An 8,683-nucleotide genomic window follows, 5' to 3' on the forward strand; every position below is an offset into this window, starting at 1 on the left:
GCATATCAATTTCTATACATTTAAAAAAAAAAGTAGGTGTGACATTGCCTGCTTCTTATCCTGCAGAGTAGATTTGGGTTCCACTCATTTTTCTATCATCGTTTCTTCAGTCTCTCCCATTTGTTCTGTAATGTATATATTACTTATATTCAATTATTTGTTGTTTAATCTAGCAAGATTCATAAAGCTAAGAACCCTGAGTGATTAAAGATTTTGAGCAAGGGACTGACCAAATTTGCACTTAAAAAGTTTTGGACTTAGGACTGAACCGAGATAAACTGAGACTGAGTCAGATCTGTGACATCAGCACAGAGGAAGTCGCATTTGGAAAGGCAGGACGGATTAATTTTTGCCTGATTGCATACTGACTCTTCCTCAAACAAACTCTACTGAATTTTAACCGGGGAAATGTTCCTTATGGTTTAACATAAACCATATCTGGTCAAAGGCGAGGCACATAGGGCAATACGTTGCACGTTTAAGCAATCACAGAGATTTTGACGTGCTTATTGATTCACTAAATTACTGAAGAACTCACACATTATTGGTACACAATTTATGAAGCCATGGCCTGAAATAGTAAGGATGTCTCTATAATTTTAGGGACTTAGGTTTAGGTTTCCATTTAAAAGAGAGCTGTGTGTGTGCGCTTGTTTGTAGATATTCACTAATATCATGTTGTGGATGTAAACAAGTATGAAGGGAAAATAGCTCTTAAGGACCTAAGAATAGTGACAAGTATATGATTCTGTTCTTAAGAAGCAGATAAGCCCATGAGGCCTAGAAATTTTCCTACCATGAATATCCTTACATAATTGTCTTCGTGGCTATGGTGGAAAATATTCATATACTAAAGAAAATGCATTTTTCATGCTTTCTGTATAAATGCTGACTGTATGGGATATTGCTATAAACCAGTGTTGTGGATGCCTTTTTTTTTCTTTTGTAACACACAAAAAATGATGCACAGAAGTGAAACTCTGTTCTATGGGCATATTCGGGTTTGTGGACTAAATCTCATAACCGGCTATAACTCTTCCTCACAGAAACCGTATCCAAGTATACTTTCCTGAGAGTGACAGTATTATGGGAAAATCTTGTTTATTTATTTAGCTTTTCATAAAAATAATATATTCATTTGAAATTCAAATGAAACAGAATTTTTAATAATAAAATATCATGGTCCCGTGCCCACACCTCCCTGCTCCCAATCTCTCTGTCTAAAGTCAACTAACAATATTCAAATATCTATTATTGATTTATTCCTTTTTACTTCCTCTGCTGCAATTTCAATAGTAATTTGGTAGGGTTATATGACAAAGTCCTACATCTTGATCATAGTTCTCTCACCTTTTAAGTGAATCATCAAAAATATCAGTATGTTAACTGTTCCTAGCAATTAAAGATTGGTAATTCATCTGAAACCTGTTAATGAGCCAGCATGTTCTGAGTCCAAATTTAAGAAATGATAACCTACAAAATCAACTCTATGCTGCTTAGCTCTCCTATATTTTGATGTAACATATATTATTAGAATAAGTCCCCTGTATTATATATATATATACACACACCATACATCTCCAGTGAACCTATGCCCCTATGCCCCACGCATCAGGCACTGTCTTACTTCCATGTCTCTGTTTATGATTTTCACCTTCGTTTCACTAAGTAAACTGTCCGCTCAAGACTCAAATCAGGTCCATCTCTTCCATGGAACTTTATTTGACTATACAGATGTACTATAAAATTTCCTTTCTCTACACTCCTTTAATAATATTATTAATAAAATCACATATTTATTATCACGGTTACTTTTAGGGACCCAATATTTAACAGACATTACATAGTGCCTGTCCTATCCTTTACTCTTCACAACAATCTATGAGCTCAACATTAGTGATCCAATGCATAGATGAGGAAACTGAGGCACGGAGAGACTTAAAACTTTCTCAGGGCCACACAGCTCTGTGATCTCAGGGCTGAGATTAGTGTACAGCTTAACCTGAGCTCAAAGTCTACAGTTGATACATTCAATAACCCTTTGCAGATGCTAATTTCCCTCAAGCTCTCTGTTGCCTTTTCCATCACACTAAATTTACTGAAAAATTCTTACTCTGACTTCTGATAGTTTATGTTTTTCAACTTCTCATATGTGTCTTTGAATCAATGCCTTGAGGGCACTGTTTCCAACCTAATGATTAATACATAGTAGGGAGCTCAAGACATATCTGTTGAATAAATATTTATGCACACCATGGAGGTCATTCCCTGAATGGGTGATATGCAATATTAAGGCTGTGTTGATTCCAGACTAAAATGACAGAGGAAAATTTAAAATTTTAATAGACATCACAATACAAAAAAAAAGTCAAATAGAGATTTTTGGTTTTTTGGTTGTCGTGTAGTTCCTGAATTTACCTGGCAATATATGGAAGATAGCTAATAATGTCAATGACAGTATAAATTAGCACCTGGAATCTTCTAGAGCCTGTTCTGAGGATTTTGTTTTGAGTTTTTTCTTTCTTTGTGACTTTCAGTTTCTGAAGACTGCTTTATTTAACATAGCTTGTAAGATTTGAGATATTATATTTTTAAAAAGGAAAAAAATTGTGTTCCAAAGGATCTATAAATATTATTCCTTTGGCCTTTAAGAAGATTTAGCATCAGTTTGGCTTCTAAAAATGGAAGAAAGAAAGCTCTTTTACAATGTAAAAACACAGGAACCAAAGTCCCTTTCAGCAGAGAAAGCTTTGTGATTAGTGGAGTGTATACAATTATAAACTCGATTGTTAAATCAAAACACATCCCAATCACCCTAGCATGTCACTTTTAACGGGCAATACATTCCCCAAGAAGGCAAGCTCTCTGCTAACAATATTGAACCAAATCATCAAAATTCATAGACGAGTCTATAAAATGTGAAATTCCATCAGCAAAGTGCACAGTGGGCTGCAGTGTGTAGATTAATGGGCAGTCTGTCAAGGATTTTAATGTATTCCTCAATCGTCGAAACACATGTGATGATTAGTAAAGTATTTGGCCTGAGCAGTAAAAGATATAAAATAAATTAATGACACCTTCTGAATTAATAAAGCATTTGGTTATGCTGTATTGATAAATCAGAAGCACAGATTAAAAAACCCCATAACTGGATACATTTTCCCCCAGGCATGCTGAGAGCTCACACTGTCCTCTTCCTGTGGCGTCCTCCTAAATGAGGATCTCTGTGAAAGTGCAAATGCTAAGTTTCCAAAGAATCTCAGAATATGAACACTCACTAGTTTAAGCCTTAAATGTAAACCAACATCTATAACTGACATCACTCATATTTCTTTCAAGTTCCAAAAATGAGATTTCTTTTTCCTAAAGCACCAGAACAGAATCAGACTAAATAAATCCACTCTCACTTTGGTTATTGATATACATTATGGGAGCTGCAGGAGGTGAAATGTATAAGGTTCATCAAGGCTGATTCATTAGAGTGGTCAGGACAATGAAATCCCAAAGGTCAAAAAGATTCACCTTGTTCTTTAAAGGCAGGCTTGGTAAGTGAAACAGCTACGATAATTTGGTTACAGTCTTTAATGTTCAATGCCGCCTTTGCCCAGTAGGGATCCTCATAACTTGAAGCGATGAGAGAAAATCTTAAACTTTAAATGCAGTCTTTTTAAATTTTTTTGCTGGGAAAGATTCACCATGAGGTAACATCTGTTTCCAGTCTTCCTTTTTTTTTTTTCCCCCTCCCCAAAGCCCCAGTACATAGTTGTATATTCTAGTTATAAGTCCTTCTAGTTCTTCTATGTGAGCCGCTGCCACAGCATGGCCACTGACAGATGGGTGGTATGGTTCCACGTCCAGAACCAGACTCAGGCCCCTGAAGCAGAGGGCACTGAACTTCAACCTCTAGGCCATCAGGGCTGGCTCTAAATGCTGTCTTTAGGAGGTAGGTATTTACAAGAGGAAAGGCACATTACTTTTACTGAGGGATTAAATTTTGCTCCTGATTTGCTTTTCAAGGTTTTCCATCCATTTCAAAGGTCCATTCAACCCGGCACCAGGAGTTGAAACACATGTGAGGTATTTTTCACTGAAACTGTAAAAGCAAACTCATGGACGTTGCCCTTTACGGCCTCACAGTTTGAAACCTGAAAGTTGCTTAAAATAATAACACAATATGGAAAATGCTATGAAAAGAGTAAGAACTGGATGCTATGTAAGTTATAGGGCATCTAACTGAATCAGGGTGGTGCATGAGCATCAGGGAAGTTTTCCTCATGGAGTCAGAACAAGAAACTCTTCTTGGACAATGAAGATGAAGATATTTCTGGGTGACGATATGGAATGAACAAATTATTCTTATGTGGAATGGAAGATATGTAGTTTGGACAGGAAAAGACACTCCGGATAACAAATGGGAAAGAATTTATGGCACATCTCTTTTCAGTTACTTCAAGTTGGATTAACCTTTTCCCAATGATAAAAAAGATGAAAAATCTATCAGGAGATAAATTAGCTCTTCTTTTCTGTAACAGCTTTCAAAAAATAAAATAAACTATTTCTGAAGGCAATGAGCTTTTCGTCAATGAATTTGTTTAGGTGTTGAGTGACAGCTTGGGAAAGTCGTTGAACAGTTTCTACCTTTGCAGTCCATATTCCTGGGAAATATTAGTAAGGTGTTCAGAAGGGAGAACTAGACACTGAAAGTTCTCTTTAGGGCCATTAGAATTCACAGTGTTACTCATGATGACTCACAGTTCCCTTTTACCATAGAATTTTCTGTATCTTTTTGCAAGAGATTTGCAAACATCTTGTCATGTATATAAACTCCTTGTCAGATATGTAAATACTTTGTCTTTGGCACAGAGTGTGCAATGTGTGTTTACAGTTCTGTTCCTATCTCCTCTTTCCTTTAATAAATTTGCCTAGATTATGGAAGTTGGTGAATTATCTTAGTAGGCCAATGGTTTGGACAAAACAAACTTTTAGATGATAAATAAGACAGTTAACAGCTGTCATAGCCATATCAAGTAAAAATGTGCTTTTTTTAAAAAATAAGATTGAAATAGAGATATATGACCACAGCAGAAAATGTTGGGAAATAGTAAAATTATAATGCACACAAAAATTATCCTTTTAAGATTTGGTTATCAGCTCCTTTTGCCCCCAGGGTAGCATTTGAATTTGGAATCGCCAAATTTCTATATTGTTTGCATGTTGCTTTTTAATATTATGTTATACAATGAGCATCTTCTCTATAATTAAACATTATTGAAACGTTTAAAAGCCATGCAATAGTCTATCCTACATTTGTACTGTAGTTCATTTAATCAATCCCCATTGTTAAAGATTTTACCTATTAACTACAGTGTAATCAAATGTGTGTTTCAACCAGTATTTTTTAAGCTCAACCAATTAAAAATGTTTTTTGTATTTCATTTTACTTAAAACTGTAGAAGTAATAAATGTAGAAGTAAATAAACTAATAAATATATGCACCTCTATGTTCATTGCAGCATTATTCACATAGCCAAGACTTAGAAACAATGTAGGTGCCCATGAATGGATGAATAGAAGATGTGGTATATATATACAGTGGTATATTATTCAGCCACAAAAAAAGATGAAATCTTGCCATTTGCAACAACATGGATGGACCTTGAGGGTGTTATGCTAAACAAAACACGTCAGACAGAGAAAGTCAAATAACATATCATTTCACTAATATATGGAAGATAAACAGCAACAGCAACAGCAACAAACAAACATATAGACACAGAGAATAGATTGGCGGTTACCAGAGGGGAAGGGGAAAGGGAGGAGGGCAAAAGAGGTAAAAGGGCACATATGTATGGTGACAGATGGCAACTAGACTTTGGATGGTGAACACACAATGCAGCCTACACAGAAACTGAAATATAATGTACATCTGAAATTTATATAATATTATATTATAACCAATGTTACCTCAATAAAAATGTAATTAAATTAAAAAATATAGAAGTAATAAATGACTACATTCTTATTTTTTTTTAAACATTAAGATGACTAGAAAGTAAATTCCATTATCTTTTCCAGAAGTAACAATTCTTAGGAATTAAGCAACCATACATGCCAATTTATACCTGCTTATCTGGTACAGGTGTTAATGTAATGGTGACATTTTCAATTCATAGAATGTACCATTTTGAATGACAAATCATGTAATCACTTTAGTTCATAGTTTGCAGTGTAAAAGTGTATTTCTACTACATATTTGCATTTATATATCTTCTACATATGCGCATGTTTAGAAGTTATTGTGTATATTTTAGCAACTTATTTAATAACAATATTTCTCAAAGAACTTTCCATAACAGACTATATGTCTTAGACTCATTTCTTTTAACTCCTGTAGTACTCCTGAATATAGAAGAAAACATTTTATTAATATAGATGAATAATAATTTCCTAATTATGATGATAAAGGATAATTTTTAAAAGGTAATATAATGACTCTCACACAAAGAGAAAGTGAAAACTTGTCAAAGACTTTCTCCAGCTCATCAATTAATGAGACCAGCAAGGCGTTAGAACTGGTTCAAAGAATTCAACACATAAACACACACATGCATTCACACACACACAAACACACACAATCAAATATGTCAAAATGAATTTATAGATACATACAAAATTGGTCAATATTCACAGCTCCAATGGATATAATTCATTTGCTTTTATATGTAAACGAACCATTTACATTACTGTCAGTTTTCTACAACTTATGGGGTTATTCAAAGCCAATGGCAGGCAGAGATAACTTGGAGGGTGTGCTAGATTGGCCACCAGTTATCTTTTACTACAATTTCAGAGTCTTTCACAGTTTTTTCTGCCAATGGAATTTTAGATCACATTCAGTATATTTGTCATTGTAAAGAACACTTCAAGGAACATTTTCAATATGTTAACATTTTCTCATATGGACATCTGTTTGTAAAATAGTTACCTAGAACTGCTAGGTTAAAGTGTCAAGTTAATTTCTTTCTTTCTTCCTTCGTTTGTTTCTTCCTTCCTTCCTTTCCTTCTTTCCTTCTTTCCTCCTTCCTTCCTTCCTTCCTTCCTCTCTTTCTCTCTTCCTCTCTATCTCTTTCTTTCTTCTTTCGTTTGTTTATTTTTAGAGCAATTGCTGATGTGCCTTCAAAAGTGCTATTCTGCTGTATGCTACCATGAACTATCTATAAATGTATCATTTCTCTACACTTAAAAATACTGGATTTGTTCTTTTCTTTTCCTGTAGTCAGGTCATTGTTTTGATTCTCATTCCCTGAATTACTAATGACACTGGGCATCTTTTCATACATTTATTGGCCATTGATATTTCTTCTAACTTAAATTCATTATTTATATACTATTTACATTTTAATATTTTTTTATTTCTTATTCATATAGAACTGCTTATATATTTTTATAATAGTTATTACCTTATATATAAGTTAAAATATTTTATTGCATTTTGTCAGTAATCTTTTTAAAAATTTTTCTTTAAGATATATTTTTTGATTGCATTAATATCAATAAATACATTTATATTTACATTTATCATTTAAATAATTTGTAAGTATAGAGTTCAGTGCTATTAAATACATTCACAATGTTGTATAACCATCATCATTATCTATACCCCAAATTTTTCATTATCCTCAATATAAAGTCCATACCCATTGATAATGGTTATAATCGATAACTCCCCATCTCTCGCCCCAAACTCTATTCGACTTTCTGTCTCTGTGCATTTGCTTATTTTAGGTACCTCATATAGGTGGAGTCATACAATATGTGTCCTTATTGTATGTATCTGGCTTATTTCACTTAACATGTTTTCAAGGTTTACCCATGGTGTAACAAATACCACAATTTTATTCCTTTTTATGGCTGAGTAATAATATTCTGTTGTACAGTCATGAGTTGCTTAACAACAAGGATAGGTTCTGAGAAATGCGTCCTTAGGTGATTTTGTCATTGTGTGAACATCATAGAGTGTACTTACACAAAGCTAGATGGTATAGCCTACTATACATATCTAGGCTATACGGTATTAATCTTATGGGACTACCACAGTATATGTGATCCGTTGTTGACCAAAACATCATTATGTGGCACATGACTATATTATAATCCACATTTTGTTTATCCATTCCTGTGTTGAGGGACATTTGTATTGTTTCTACTTTTTGGATATTGTGAATAATGCTACCATAAATATTGGTGTAACAATATGTATTTGAGTCCCTGCTTTCAATTCTTTTTGATATATACCTAGGACTGGCATTGCAGATCATAGCAGTTCTATGTATAACCTTTTGAGGAACTGACAGTTTTCCACAGCACCTGCACCACTTTACTCTCCACCTCCAGTTGGGTACAATGCATGTGCTTGTTTTTAATAGCCATTCTAATGAATGTAAAACTGCATATCATTGTGATTTTTATTTGCATTTCCCTGATGACTAATGATGTTGAGCATCTTGTTATATCCTTACTGACCATTTGTTTATCTTTTATAGAGAAAGATCTATTCAAGTTCTTTGCCAATTTTTTAATTGGTTCTTTTGCTGTTGTTGTTGAGTTTGATAAGTTTTTATTATTCTGGATATCAAACCTTTATCAAACATATGATTTGTAAATATTTTCTCCCAGTTTGTAG

Source organism: Diceros bicornis, chromosome 10 (assembly GCF_020826845.1).
Source record: "Diceros bicornis minor isolate mBicDic1 chromosome 10, mDicBic1.mat.cur, whole genome shotgun sequence".
Lineage (NCBI taxonomy): Eukaryota > Metazoa > Chordata > Mammalia > Perissodactyla > Rhinocerotidae > Diceros > Diceros bicornis.